Source organism: Sorex fumeus, unplaced genomic scaffold (genome assembly GCF_029834395.1).
Source record: "Sorex fumeus unplaced genomic scaffold, SorFum_2.1 ptg000123l, whole genome shotgun sequence".
Lineage (NCBI taxonomy): Eukaryota > Metazoa > Chordata > Mammalia > Eulipotyphla > Soricidae > Sorex > Sorex fumeus.
The window spans coordinates 2,219,008-2,235,344 of record NW_026606180.1 but is presented as its reverse complement, the minus strand read 5'-3'; positions in this window follow the sequence as shown (position 1 = coordinate 2,235,344).

Sequence of the window (16,337 nt, the reverse complement as noted above, 5' to 3'; positions counted from 1 at the left end):
CTGAAAGAGCCTCCAATCATTAAGAAATATGAGTAAGGAGAGGCTGCTAAAATCTCAGGCTGGGAGGAATAGAGATGTTACTGGTGCCCGCTCGAGTAAATCGATGAACAACGGATTGACAGTGACAGTGATACAGTGATGTACCTTAAAAGAATTACCCAGTCTTTTCATCATATCAATTCACTGTATTCCTGTTTTTATCAATTTACCCATTTCCTTCCGTTCTATCTTATTATGGATATGACACATTATAGATTTATCTTTATAGATCTCATAGTTATATGATAATAGATATGAGAAATGTTATTCAATCATTCCCCCTCTAGAAATTCATCTTGAACTATATTTTATCTAAAAGTCATATGGTTGTTTGGTTGTTACTAATAATACCCCTTTGGCAGTAATATACCTCTTCCTTAATTAGCTCTCTGGAGCGATAGCACAGCGGGTAGGGTGTTCGCCTTACACGCGGCCAACATGGCCGACCCGAGTTCGATTCCTCCGCCCCTCTCGGAGAGCCCGGCAAGCTACCGAGAGTATTGGATATGCCAGACACAGTAACAACAAAGTCTCCAACGGAGACGTTACTGGGCCCGCTCGAGCAAATCGACGATCAACGGGAGGGCCTTTTAATTAGCTCTGACATCCATACTTGTTAATCTAATAACCCACTTCTTTTTGCTTTTACCATCGATTCTAGTATTTAATTGGTTCATTCACAATGCCAAGATGATATTAGATAAGTATATCAGTTGACAAATGTTAGATCAACATCCACCAGGACATAGTTGGAATGTATTGTCCATTGGTTCATACAGGGAAATTAAGATTCCCCACAATTCAATAAATACATGTACCTCAAATCAAGGATAAACAAGATATTAGTCAAACCATATTTGATGAACTATTTGTCAAACCATACATGATAAACTTGTATTAAATTCCATATGTCCTGGGACTTATGGAGTTGTCTCCAGACTGGGACACCCAAAGGACCTCACTTTAACCTAGTGGTGTCAATCTAAAAGATTCATGATTTTACGCTGCCAGATTTTTACTTGCCCCAGTGGAGTTGGGATCTTACAACTTCTTCCCCAAGGAGCCTATTTTCTCACAATTATCTTCTTGCCTGATCTACTTAGTCACCTGCAGGAAGAGGCATCCAGTTTGTGCAGAGCAGTGGCAACTGGAGAAGTCTCCATGGGTGGTCCAAACATAGGCAATTCATGTCCTGGGGACTCCTGACTAGTCTCAATAAAGATTTGTAAATAAAGAGATATTGCTGTTTAATATTATAAAATTGGGCAAAATAATTCTGTCTTCAAATGCAGAGTCACAGAGCAACTAAGTTAAGCACAGTATCAGTGCTCTGGGCCAGTATTTTTTCAGTCAACCTCATGTTCAAGCACTCAAAATCTTTGGTAGGTTTCTGACTAAAGGAACTCCAAGATAAATATTTGGAAGCAATTTTTAAATTTTATTATTTTATCAAAGAATTGTACTTTACAAAGTTATTGATAGTCGAATTTTAGACATACAACATATTTCAAAACCAAGTGTCAACTACCTCCACTAGTGTCCCGAGATTCCCTCCCTTTTCCAACCACCACCCTATTCCCCCTGTGAACGTGACAGGCACATTACAAAGTTTCAGTTGTTGTAGCTTAGATCTCTGTGTTTTTGGATATGTGGGTAAACCACTCACCAAAATCACCAGTATGACTTAAGCCTCAAGGCCTGTTCATGCATTACTTCCTATTTTCCCAACCCCACCTTCCTTGGTTTCTTTCCTTCTCTGTTTTTCTGGAGGCAAGTTTTTAATTTGGGAAGTGAGTCCAATAAAATTCAGGCAAGTGAGAAATAAGAAGGGAAGGCAATCAATGAGTGTTCATTACCACTGTAGGTAATTGAGTACAATTTTCACTGGGAGTTCTGACAGCCAGTTATAGCACATGTTCCACAGGGAATTGGACTGTTTCCTATCAAGTTTTTTCATTCGTTGGGAAAGGCTCTTCCTGGGTGTTAATTCCCTGACTCTTTGAGACTGCTATGTGCCAGATATCAAGAGCTAAGTAAAGCCCCTATGTGGGAAGAATGAATGCAGAGTTGAAAACTGAACTCATGTACACTGAAGTAGATGTGGTCCAGCCTCCAACACTGTCCTGTTTAGAGAGAATGCACCTATTTAAAGAGAGTTATCACGTATTTAAGACACCTAGTCTACACGGCCTTAAAATCCGCAAACAGCCAGCATCCTAAAACTCAAATTCTGGTAGCAGTACCTTTGGGAATGAGGTAAGTTCAATCCTGAGTGGCATTTGAGAGTGCCTAATCATATAGGAACACATTCAGCTATAAATATGTAGGCTGAAAGACTTCATAATCTCTGGAGTTTACTTTCACACTGAGCCTATGCTGAGGGTTGGTAAGCCTTTATGTAAAGATTCAGTAACTAGTCAAGTTTTACATCGCAGAATGTGATGCTTTACATCACACAGTTTCAGCTGTCACTTGTCCAAGTTTCAGTTTCACTTACCCAAGATGCCATTTCTGCCCTGGAAGACTGAGTTACATAGATGAACTCCACCACTACCCTCTGGATCCTAATCATGTTCAGTCCATTGAAGGCTAGGAAAGATATAAGAGCAGAAGAGAGATGTCAGAGGATTTATTTATCCTGAAGGCCACCTTCACTGACTGTGCCTTTGATCAAAATTTACTGCTTTTCTCAAGCAGACTTCACAAGACTCTCCTTGTTTATCCTTCCTCTCTCCATTCCTGCATCTTTCACCTATATGGTCAGGGTGGGAACAGTTTTTTTTTTTTTTTTTTTGGTTACTGATCACTCCTCTATCCATCCCTGCATCTCTCACCTGTATGGTCAGGGTGGGAACAGGTTTTTTTGTTGTTGTTGCTACTGACCACTCGTTGGGTTCTAACTGTCTCTGACAACTTTGAAATAAACTCCTTTGGAAATAAACTCACTGAACAATCCCAACTCTTTAAATATTTTTTTTATTTTTTAAATTTTTTAATTGATTCACCATAAGGTATCACTGTATCACTGTCATCTTATTGTTCATCAATTTCCTCGAGCAGGCATCAGTAATGTCTCCTTTGTTCTAGCTCTGAGATGTTAGAAAGTGCCACATTCGAGGCTTTTTGGGTAAACATTCCTTTTTTTATCTTTTTTTTTAAATCACCGTGAGATACAGTTACAAAGCTTTTATGTTTGAGTTTTAGTCATACAATGACCAAACACCCATTCTTCCACCAGGGCACATTTTTCACCCTAATGTCCCCGGTATCTGCCCCCACACCCGATCCAAGCCCTCCCCCTTCCTCTATGGTGGGCAATTTACCCCATACTTTCTCTCTACTGTTGGACATTATAGTTTGCTCAAATTTTCCCACCACCATTCAAGCCTGCCTGCCAAGGGGCAGACACTAGATAGTTTATTTTCTAAGGCTCTCTTTGAATCTCATGAGAGATCAAATAGTGGGGGTTCAGAGACATCTCTTTAGGGCACTAATTCATTTTGGGATTCATTTGGGAGTCTCTGGACCAATGCCATTGGTGCGCTTAGATGGCACCCAAAGGCAGATTGTGGGCATGACAGCCAGGACCCCAAGCGGGTGGGGAGACAGGGAGGGATGGCCAATCTCTGCTGCTGCCATGAGGCCTGAAGTCTTAGTCCTTGAACCGGCATACCTGGGCCTTGTTTCTGGAAGCCTGCTGCCACCGGGATTTCATCTAAAGTGGGCAGAGAGGGCACACCTGTTCCATCTGAAGTGTCTGGGTGGAATTGGTTCAGTATGTGGTCCGGAGAGAAAGGGTAAATATTCTTTTCCGTTTTGTGGACTCTCTCTGTATTTTGGTCACTGTTTCTTTTGAGGTGCAGAAGCTTCTTAGTTTAATGTTTATGTTTGTTTCCACTTGCTTGGTCAGTGGTGTTTCATCCTTAAAGATGATTTCAGCTTCAATATCATGGAGGGTTCTGCCTGCATTTTCCTCCATGTACCTGATGGATTCAGGTCTGATATTGAGGTCTTTAATCCACTTTGATCTGACTTTTTTGCCTGGTATTAGCTAGAGGTCAGAGTTCATTTATTTGCAGGTAGCTGTCTCGTTTTCCCAGTATCATTTGTTAAAGAGGCTTTCCTTGTTGCACTTCACATTCGTTGCTCCTTTATCAAAGATAAAGTGATCATATATTTGAGAGTCTGTGACAGAATATTCAACTTTGTTCCATTGGTCTGTGGGTCTGTTTCTAGTCCAATGCCATGTTGTTTTAATTACTACTGCTTTGTAGTTCAGTTTGAAGTTGGGGTAAGTGATGGCACCCATCTTCTTTTTCCCAATCAGTTAACAGTAATCTCTGTCCTCCCATTTTTCATTGATTTGCTCGAGCGGGCCCAGTAACATCTCCATTGGAGACTTCGTTGTTACTGTTTTTGGTATATCGAATACGTCACGGGGAGCTTGCCAGGCTTTGCCATGCGGGCGAGATACTCTCAGAGCTTGCCGGGCTCTCCAAGAGGGGCGGAGGAATCAAACTCGGGTTGGCCTTGTTGGCTGCGTGCAAGGCAAACGCCCTACCCGCTGTGCTATCGCTCCAGCTTTTGCTATTTTGGGGTGTTTATTACTCCATATGAATTTCAGGAATGTTTTGTCTATTTATTTTAAGAATTTTATGATTATCCTGTTAGCTACCACATTAAATCTGTATAGTGCTTTGGGGAATATTGCCATTTTGATAATGTTAATCCTTTCTATCCATAAGCAGGGGAGGTGTCTCCATTTCCTAGTGTCCTCTTATGTTTTTTGAAGTAGTGTTTTGTAATTTTCTTTGTATAGGGTTTTCACCTCTCTAGTTAAGCTGATTCTGAGGTACTTGATTTTCTGATACACAACTGTGAATGGGATTCTTTTTAATATCTTTCTTCTCTTTCATTATTTGTATATAGGAGAGCCATCAACTTTTGTATGTTTTATTTTGTACCCTGTCATTTTACTATACAAACCTATTGTTTCTAGGAGATTTTTTGTAGTCTTTAGGATTTTCTAAGTATAGCATCATATACTCTGCAATAGTGATAGCTTGACTTCTTCCTTTCCAGTCTGTACTCCCTTGATATCTTTTTCATGCCTAACTGATATGGCAAGAACTTCCAGTACTATATTGAATGAGAGACGAGAGTTGGCAATCTTGTCTTGTCCTGATCTTAGAGAGAAGGCTTTTAGTTTCTCCCCATTGAGAATGGTGCTTGCTGTAGGCTTGTGGAAGATAACTTTGACTACATTGAGGAAAGTACCTTTAATGCCCATTTTACTGAGTTTTCATCATAAACGGGTGCTGGATTTTCTCAAATGCTTTCTCTACATTTATTGATATGGTCATATGGTTTTTATCCTTTCTTTTGTTGATATGATGGATTATGTTATTTTACTTGTGAATGTTAAACCATCATTGCATCCCCAGGAAAAATCCCATTTGGCATCATCCTTTTGATGAGTTGTTGGAGTCCTTTTTCTAATATTTTGTTGAGGATCTCGCATCCATGTTAATTAGTGATACTGGCCAGTGATTTTCTTTTTTGTGGTGTCTCTATTTGCTTTTGGTAGTAGGGTGATGTGTGCCTCATAGAAACTGTCTGGGAGTGTTCCTGTGTCTTCAATTTCCTGGAAAAGTTTAAAAATAACTGGAAATCCGTCCTCTTTAGTTTGGAAGAATTCACTAGTGAATCCATCTGGACCTGGGCTTTTGTTTTGGGGAAGACTTTTGGTTACTGTTTCAATTTCCTTGATAGTAATAGGTCTATCCAGGTATTCCAAATTTTCTTGGCTCAGCCTTGGAAGGTTATAGGATTCCAAGAATTTATCTATTTCTTCTAGGTTCTCTTGTTTCATGGCACCTAGACTTTCAAATTAATTTCTGATTATTTTTAGAATTTTTGTTGTGATACTCCCTTCTCATTTCTGATTTGGTTTATTAGGGTTCACTCTCTTTCTCTTTCTTTGTGAGTCTTGCTGGTAGTTTATCAATCTTGCTTATTTTCTCACAAGGAAACAGCTCTTGGTTTCATTGATCTTTCGGATAGTTTTTTTGATTTCCATGTTGTTAATTTCTGCCCGAAATTTTATTGTTTCTTTCCTCCTGCCTGGTTAGTTCTCCTTTTGTTGGTCCTTTTCTAAGACCTTGAGCTGGGAAGTCAAGTTATTTATGTGGTCCTTTCATCCTTCCTGAGAAATGCTTGCAGAGCTATAAATTTTCCCCTTAAAACTGCTTTATCTGTGTCTCACAAGTTCTGGTAGTTCGTGTCTTCACTATCATTCATTTTCAGGTATATTTTGATTTCTTCCTTGATTTAATCCCTGAATCACTCATTCTTCAACATTGAGTTGTTTTATTTCCAGGTGTTTGATTTGATTCTCCATGTCTGTATGTGATTAACTTCTATCTTCAGTGCATCGTGGTCTGAAAAGATAGTTGATATAATTTCTATCTTCCTGATTCTATTGAGGTATGTTTTGTGGCCCAACATGTTCTCTATCTTGGAAAATGCTCTGTGTGCACTGAAAAGAATGTGTATTCGGTTTTGGGGATATGGAAAGCCCTGCATACTGCTATTAGCCTTCTCTCTTCCATTTCTTCCTTCAAAGTAGTACTATCTTGCTGGTTTTAATCTTGTTGATCTATCCAAAGGTAATAAGGCTGTGTTGAAGTCTCCAACTACCACTGTGTTGCAACCAATGTCTTCCTTGAAGTTTATTAGCAGTTGTTTTAAGTATTTTGCTGTTTCCTCATTGGGTGAGCGTATGTTTAGTAGTGTGATTTCATTCTGATATACATATCCCTTGTTTATTAAAAACATGGTCTTCACTGTCCCTTCTAATCCTTTTCAGCCTGAAATCTATGTTGATGGATACTAGTATGGCCACCCTAGCTTTTTTGAGAGAGTTGTTTGCTTGAAGGATTGTTTTTCATCCTTCGACTTTGAGTCTGTGTTTGCTCTGACTGTTCAGATGTGTTTCTTGTAGGCACCAGAAAGTTGGCTTCAGTTTTTCAATCCATTTTTGCTACTTTGTGACTCTTAATTGGTGTATTTAGGGCATTGACATTGCGGAGATTATTGTCATGTGTTTTTGTGCCATCTTTCTGTATAGGATTGTTGTGTTTATGGGGTTTTTCTTACCTTACAGTAGGCCCTTTAGTCATTCGTTTAAGGTTGGTTTTGAGTCCTTCTTGTTTGTTCATGAACTAGTGTATCATTTTTCGAGTTTGAGTGAGAGTTTAGAAGGATAAAGTTTTCTTGATAAGGCGTTCATTTCATTGAGTTTTTTCACTATACCCCACCATTGTCTTTGGGATCACATGGCTTACTCTAAGAAGTCTGCTGTAAATCTAAGGAGTGCTCCTTTGTATGTGATTTCCTTCTTTGACCCTGTTGCTTACAGTGTTGTGTGGTATTCATCGTTCTGATTATGATATGTCTTGGAATCTTTTTATTAGTGTCTCTTTTATCTGGTACACTCCAGGCTCCTTGGATCTGGAGGCCTGTGTTCTTTAGCTCTGGGAACTTCTCAGAAATGATATCTTTAACTGTTGCTACTTCATTGGGGTTGCCTCCTTGTCCTTCTGGTACTCCGATGATTCTTATGTTGTTCCTCTTGAGTTCATCCCCTAGGTCTCTGATTCCCCCTAGAGCTATTTTGAGGTCTTTTCCTATTGTATTTTGCTTCCTGTATGCTTTCTGCAGCTCATCTTCAAGCTCACTTATTCTGTCTTCAGGTGTTGTCATTCTATGGGTGTTGAGGGCACCCACTGATTTTTTTTTCATTTCATTTACCAAATCCTTTATTAGTGACACTTCTGTCTGTAGCTTCCTTATTTATGCTCTCATTCATTCCTGTATTTTATAAGCTGTCCATTTCACTATTTCTTTCATGTCCTCCTTTAATTTACTGGGTGACTGTTCCACCGTTTCTTTTTGTTCACTGAACATTCTCCACACTTCATCCTTGAATTCCTTATCAGAGAGATTATATTTGTAGTTTGTTCCTGTTGAGGCTTCTGGACTCTTTTCTTTATTCACTCCTCGTGGTGGGGATTTGTGCTGTTTCTTCATGTTGCTGTGGTAGTTGAAGATGGGATCCTCCAGTTCACTATCAGTGTCCCCCACTCTATGCGAGAAAGGATTCTGGATGAGCTCGATCAGTGGTAGTAACCTTTTTCCCATTCTAGAATACTAACTTCCTTTTTGGTGCTCCTCTGTGGGGACTCTAGTGCAGCTTCTGAGGATGTGTTCTTTCATATTAGGCTTGTTTAGTTTCTAGTGTTCACTGTTATTTTTGGTGATATTGGAACAGACTAGTGGACTTTTTGCTTAATATGTTTGGGATAGCCAGGCTGTCCTCCTCAGAATAAGGTAATGGAGATTGAGATGTGAAGCCAAAGCGCTGGCTCTTTGAGTTTTTTCACTGTATCCCACCAGTGTCTTCGGGCCTTTAGGGTTTTGTCAGATAAGTTGGCTGTAAATCTTAAGGATGATTCTTTATGGATAATTTCTTTCTTTGATCTTGCTGCTTTCAAAATTTTGCTTCTGTCTATGGTTTTCATTATTCTGATAAGGGTGTGTCTTGAGTATTTTTATTTGTATTTCTTTTAGCTGATACCTTTAAGGCTTCCTGAATCTGATCACTTGTGCTCTTCAGCTCTGGGATCGTCTTAGCAATGATATCTTTGCCAGTTTTTTCTTTATCAGGGTTTTCTTCCTGTCCCTCTGGGATTCCAATGATTCTTATGTTATTCCTCTGGGCTTCATCCCAATTTCCTCTTGACATCTGTTGGTTCATTTTGAGGTTCCTTTTCATTTTCTGCTGTTGTCTGGAGATTGTCTACACCTCATCTTGGAGCTCAATGATTTTGTCCTCGGCAGCTGTTACTCTACTGCTGAGGCCTTCCACTGAATTTTTCAATTCACCTACCTGGTTTTTCAGATCTTCCATTTCCGTTTGAAATTTTGTTTGCATTTTCCACACTTTTGCTCTCAAATCCTTTGTATTTTATCAGCGGTGCAGTGCATTCCACTGCTTCTTTTAGCTCCCTATGCATCCTCAGCAGCTCCCTTCTAAATTCCTTGTCAGAGAGGTTGTGTAGCACTTTCTTACTTGTTGAGACTCCTGGGCTCGTTTCTTTACTAACTAAACTTGATGGGGTTCTGCATTGCTTTACCATTGTGACATGTGTGGTTTAGATTTTCATGCTCATTGCTACCATTGTATTTTGGGTGTAGTATTAATTGAGGTGGGGGTAATGAATTATTGGCCTAATGTGGTTTTGGTGATAGGCTGTTTTAGTGAAAGTTTCTCCTAAGAGGCTAACTTATGGTTATTATGGGCCGGAGCAATACCATAGCGGGCAGGGTGTTTGCCTTGCATGCAGCCACCCCAGGTTCGATTCCTTTGCCCCTCTTGGAAAGCCTGGCAAGCTACTGAGAGTATTCTGCCAGCACAGCAAAGCCTGGAAAGCTACCCATGATGTATTTGATACACCAAAAACAGTAAGAGTATCACAGTGGAGATGTTCTGGTGCCTGTTCAAGAAACTCAATGAACAATGGAATATGGAGGGGCAGTATAACCCATGGCATATTAGTAGCTTTGTATCCGGACGCTACCCCCACCGGGTCTGTACCTGGATTGGGGGAGCGTTATACACTTTCTTAATGTTTTTTTTTTAATGTAGGAGTACTTCTATTTATTCAGACACTGATTAGCTGATTGAATTGTGCATGAACTCCACCTTACCTTTTTTTTTTCCAGTATTTTGGTAGATTTTTTTTTCTATAGTTTTTTTTTTAATTTTTTTATTTTTTTAATTTATTTTTTCTTTTTTTATTAGTGAAAAACCATGAGGTACAGTTATAGGCTTACAAATTTTGTGCTTGGGTTTCAGTTATACAATGATCAAGTCCCCATCCCTCCACCAGTGCCCGTCATCCATCCCCATGGGTCCCAGCATCCCCCCCACCCTCATCCCCCCCCCGTCCCATCCTGCCTCTGTGGCAGGGTATTCCCACCTGTTCTCTCTCTCTTATTTTGGGTACTGTGTTTTGCAAGAGAGGCTTTGAGTGGCAATCATGTTTGGTCTATCGACTACCTTCAGCATGCTTCTCCCACCCTGGGAGGGCCCTCACAACACCCTTCATTTGGTTCTCTCTTCTCTATCTGAGCTTCCTTTTCACCTAGAGTCTGTGGCTGGCCTTCCATTCATGGAGCAAAATTCCTGGTACTAATCTCAGCCATTCCTGTGTGTCACTCTCCCTTTTTGTTGCTTTATGTTCCCCAGATGAATGCAATCTTTCTGTGTCTATCCCGCTCTTTCTGACTCATTTCGCTTAACATGATACTTTCCATGTAGTACCACTTGTATGTAAATGTCATAACTTCATCTTTTCTAACAGCTACATAGTACTCCATTGTGTAAATGTACCAAAGTTTCTTTAACCAGTCATCTGTTCTTGGGCACTCAGGTTTTTTCCAGATTCTGGCTATTGTAAAGAGTGCTGCAATGAACAAACAATTGCAGATGTCACTTCGACTATACCTTTTTGCCTCTCTGGGATATATTCCCAGGAGTGCTATAGCTGGGTCAAATGGCAGATCAAATTCTAATTTTTTGAGAGTCGTCCATACTGTTTTCCAAAAGGGTTGGACCAGCCGGCATTCCCACCAGCAGTGAAGGAGGGTCCCTTTCTCGCCACATCCGCGCCAGCACCGGTTGCTTTTGTTCTTGTGGATGTGGGCCAGTCTCTGTGGTGTGAAATGATATATCATTGTGGTTTTGATCTGCATCTCTCTGATGATTAGTGATGTAGAGCATTTTCTCAAGTGCCTTTTTGCCATTCGAATTTCTTCTTTGCGAAAGTTTCTGTTCATTTCCTCACCCCATTTTTTGATGGGGTTGGGTGATTTCTTCTTGTGGAGTTTAACCAGTACCTTGTATATCCTTGATATCAACCCCTTGTCGGATGTGTACTTGTCCACCTTACCTTTTTTTTTCCATTTTTTTTATAATTTTATTTCGGGTTGTTAGGCATTCGAATGAATCAATGCTCTTGGCCAAGTTTGTGTTGACAAGGACACCGACGCCTCCGACACCTCTTTTATCGCATGTTCTGAGGAACAATTCTTCTCCAGTGTTGAAAACGGCATGGTGAGATTCGTGCCTTCTTGTCTCGGTCAGACCAATGATGTCGTACTTGATCATTTGCGCTTGTACCATCAGGTCCTCGAAGGATGCGTCTGATGCTAGCATACGTGCATTGAAAGTACAGACGATCATTTTTGTCTTCCTTCGTTGTGGCAGCCTACGTCGGCCTTGAGATTTTGTCGGCCTCTCCTTTCTCATCCTTCTCAGTGCTGCCATGTCGGTGAAGCCTTCAGGGTCAGGTGAATGAGACCAGTTGTAGTTACTGGTTTACATTTGAATAGATGTGGCTCACTACCTGCAGTTTCTATCTTCGTTGTCTACGCACCAACATCTCATTATGATGAAAGAGAAATCGAGAAGTTCTACATGGAGCTGGAGAAGTTCTATAAAGAAGACCACACCTTCTACAAGATCATAGTGGGTGATTTTAATGCCAAGATAGGACCGAGAAGATCAGCTGAAGAACTTCACATCGGGACCCATGGCCTAGAATGGAACGAACAGGGTGAGAGACTGTCTGAGTTCATCATGTCGACCAAGACCATTCATGGTAACTCACAGTTCCAGAAGGCAGAATCTAAACGATGGACATGGGAGTCTCCCGGTGGACGATTCCACAACGAAATAGACCACATCATATTCAATCGACGGTTTTGCCTGACTAATGTCGCTGTTGTCCCAAAATTTTGAACGGGATCGGACCACCGTCTCCTTCGTGCAAAATTCTACTTCACAGAGCGGGGAGAAAGGGCTGCAAAGTTCAAAAAGAGAATTCCCAGAATGACCACCAACTGGGAACTCTTTGGTACTATTGCGGCAACATGGAAAGATGCCATTGTTGACAACATTGACGAGGAATACGATCGACTGGTTCAGCACCTCCATGAATGTGTGAGGAACGCCAAGAGAGAGATAGCCACAAAAAATCGCCTATCTTCGAAAACTCTTGAGCTAATTCGCCAGCGTGGTTTGGCGCATGTCTCAGGCAACCGCAAGCTAACGTCCGAGCTCGCAAAGCAGTGCAGAGATGCGATCAAGAAAGACCTCAAAGAGAGAAGAGCAGAAGTACTGGTAGATGCAGCAGAAGCCGGGAAAAGTATTCGTAACGCCCACCTGTCCTTCGCCAACTACAAGACCAAGATGACTGCCCTCCGACGTCCTGATGGATCCATCACATCCTCCAGAATGGCAATGGAGAAGATTATCCATGACTTCTACTCAAATCTCTTCGATAGCCATGTCCACTTGCCGACATAGCAAATTCCACAGGATGGATATGTCGTTCCCAACGTTCTCCCTTCCGAAATCCGACACGCCATTTCGTCGGTAAAGAAACAAACAGCACCCGGCCCAGACAAGGTCAGACCTGAACACCTGAAGAACCTGCCGTCAGTACTCATCAATACACTGGCTCGGCTCTTCACTCGTTACCTGTCTGAATGCAAGGTTCCGTCCCAATGGAAAACCAGCAGGACCATACTACTGTTCAAGAAGGGAGACATCCATGACATTGGCAACTATCGCCCGATCTGCCTATTGTCTGTCATCTACAAGTTGTTCACTCGAGTCATCCTTAATAGGATTGGCAGAACACTAGATGAAGGACAGTCATGCGAGCAAGCCGGGTTCCGCAAAGGATTCAGCACCATCGACCATATCCACACGATAACCAAGCTCATTGAGGTTTCTCAGGAGTTCAAGATGCCGCTCTGTTTAACGTTCACTGATTTAAAGAAGGCCTTTGATTCTGTTGAGACGGAAGCGGTCATTGAAGCCCTAGCCAATCAGGGCATTCAAGCCCAATACATCAGGATCCTCCGTGAGCTGTATTGCGGATTCACTACCAGGATCTCACCATTCTACAAAGAAGTGATCGTTGATGTCAAGAGAGGGGTGCGGCAGGGTGATACCATTTCACCGAAACTCTTCAGTGCCACCCTCGAGAACATCATGCGACGACTGGGAATGGGAAGGAATGGGAGTGAAGATAGATGGTCGGCAACTACACCACCTCCGCTTTGCTGATGACATTGTTTTAATAACACCAAACATCAGCCAAGCGGCACAAATGCTGGCCGACTTTGACCGTGAGTGTGGAAAGGTAGGACTACAGCTGAATCTTACGAAGACAATGTTTATGAGAAACAGCCTCGTTCTTGATGCCCCATTCGCTCTCAACGAACGACCATCTCCGAATGCAACAGCTATGTGTACCTAGGTCGAGAGGTCAACATGACAAATGACCTGGCACCCGAGCTGCGCAGGAGGAAGAGAGTGGCTTGGAACGCCTTCAAGAACGTTGAAGAAATAGCTAAGAGGACGAAGAACCTTTGGCTCCAGGCACATCTCTTTGATTCCACTGTTCTTCCTGCATTAACATAAGCCTCAGAGACCTGGGCCCTACGCAAACAGGATGAGAACGCTATTCAGGTCTCCCAAAGAAGAATAGAAATAGCTATGCTTGGAATATCACGTTTCACTCAAATGAGAGAAAGAATCCGGAGTTCTGACATCCGTCAACGATCAAGAATCCGGGACGCTGTCTCATTTGCCAAGGTGTCGAAAATCAGATGGGCTGGTCACGTAATGAGATTTAAAGACGACCGCTGGACTAGAGCTGTTACAGACTGGATTCCACGGGATGTCAAAAGACCGCGTGGCCGCCCACCTCCCAGATGGTAAGACTTCTTCATCAAGATCATGAACGATCGGTTTGAGGCCCTTCATGTTCCCAGAGTGAACAGATGCCATTGGGCTACACTAGCACGCGACAGGGACAAATGGATATGTTACTGGCGCCCGCTCGAGCAAATCGAGGACTAACGGGAAGTTAAGTGATTAAGTTATAATTTTATTTATTGAATCACCTTGAGAGCAGTTACAAAGCTTTTGGGTTTAAGTCTTGGTCATACAATGAAACACCCATACCTTCACCAGTGCCCATTCTCCACCCCCAGCAACCCAGTGTACCCTCATCCCACACCCTCCCCCTACCTGTGGGGCAGATAATTTCCACATTACTCTATTTCTACTTTGATCACATTCAATATTTTGACACCAGACCCACCATTATTATTTGAGATTTTACCCCAACATTCAGATCTGCTGAAAAGGCAACAGTAGACAATTTGTTTTTTATTGCTGGTTATCAATAACATATGATGTCACGTGACTACAGTAGTGGCCATGCGATTTTGAAATTCCAAAATTTTAACACTTAAATCTGGAGGGATTTCTGCTAAAACCTGCTGGGCTCCGAGATTTGCTCCTGAGTCTCTGGGATCATGGCCGTTAAGCAGCTTGATCAGGAGCCAGAAAGGCCGTTCGTGGGCAATGACTTGGGGTGGGGAGGACAGGACGGGCCCCACCCCCATACCGTGAGGCCCAAAATGTCTCGTCACTGTGGGAGCAAACCTGACTGTCTAATGGTCTCTGGAGGATGGCGGCCACCGAGATGCATGGGGGAAGCAGGTGGAGGGACAACACCCTTCCCCCCCTGGGGTGGCCTGGTGACAGTAACCTACTGGGGTTCCGGACGCATTTCTGCCAAAAGCCGCTGAACTTTGAGATTTGTTTGAGTCTCTGGGATCTTGGCCATTAAGCAGCTTGATCAGGAGCCAGAGAGGCCATTTTTGGGCGATGACTTGGGGTCTCATTGGGATGGGGAGGACAGGACCAGCTCCACCCCCATCCCATGAGGCCCAACGAGTTTTGTCACTGCGGGCCCAAGCCTGACTATCCAATGGCCTCTGGAGGATGACGGCCAACGAGCCACCAAGGGGGAGCAGGCAGAGTTACAACACCCTATACCCCCTGGGGTGAACCGGCGACAGTAACCCACTGTGGGGTCCGGACACCTTTCTGCCAAAAGCCACTGGGTTTTGAGATTTGTTTCTGAGTCTCTGGGATCATGGCCATTAAGCAGCTTGATCAGGAGCCAGAGAGGCCGTTCGTGGGCAATGACTTGGGCGTCTCCTTGGGGTGGGGAGGACAGGACCGGCTCCACCCCCATCCCGTGAGGCCCAAAATGTCTCTTCACTGCAGGCCCAAACCTGACTCTCCAGTGGCCCCTGGAGGATGGCGGCCACTGGGCTGCCAGGGGGAACAGGCCAAGGCACAAAACCTATTCCCACCTGGGTTAGCCCAGCACCGGTAACCTACTGGAGATTGGACGCATTTCTGCCAAAAGCCACTGGGTTTCAAGATTTGTTTCTGAGTCTCTGGGTTCATGGCCATTAAGCAGTTCAATCAGGAACCAATGAAGCTATGCCTCCAATTATATAGCTGAGCCGGAGGTGGTTTGTGGGTGTGGCTCCCACATACCTAACTTTTGGCTGTTTACTTTCTTGGTAAACTTTGCCCTAAGTTTTTGGGATTTGGCCAAAGTCACAACAGCAATTTTGGGGTATCTGGAAGTCTGAAGGCGCCATCAGGCTGCTGATGCACTCGCCTCACAGGTACAGAATGACCTGCTGGCGGCACCATACCCCCTTTTCTTAATGTTTTTAGTATTGAAATTACTGTTTTTTGAAGAAAAATTTTCATGGACCTTTCTCCTGATATTCTAGCTGGAATCAGGCTGTTTGGGAGAACTTCTGGCAAAAGCATCTATGAGTAGAGTTTTAGCCCATCCTTTTGGATCAGATTAGGTCACTCTTTTATACAGAACATGTAAAATCTCTGATGGGTGGAAACTACCACTGTTTATTGCAGAACACCAGGGTATATCCTGGAAGCTAATCAATAACTTGTACTACAAACTGTCTCAACCACTCCCTGTGAGTGGGAGAAATTTGACACATAGGAGCTACCTCCCCACCCTAAAATATGCCCTCCATCTCACTGAGAAATGATTCAGATTAGAAAAAATGTTATTCAGAGCAAAAAATCTGTCAAAATATGGACTTACTCCAATGTGCAAGAAAGGCCTAGTTAGCTCTCACTGATGTGCCCTTTGTTCTGACTCTCAGCCGAGTTGTGCAGCTTACAACTCACCTCCTTCAGGCAGAAGTTTCCGCATTTCTCTTGGATATGAGCACAGTCTGATTGCTAGTGAGGTCTAGTTCCATTTGCCCTCTCTATGGACCACTAGTCAAACACTGTTGGCTCACTCAAACATATG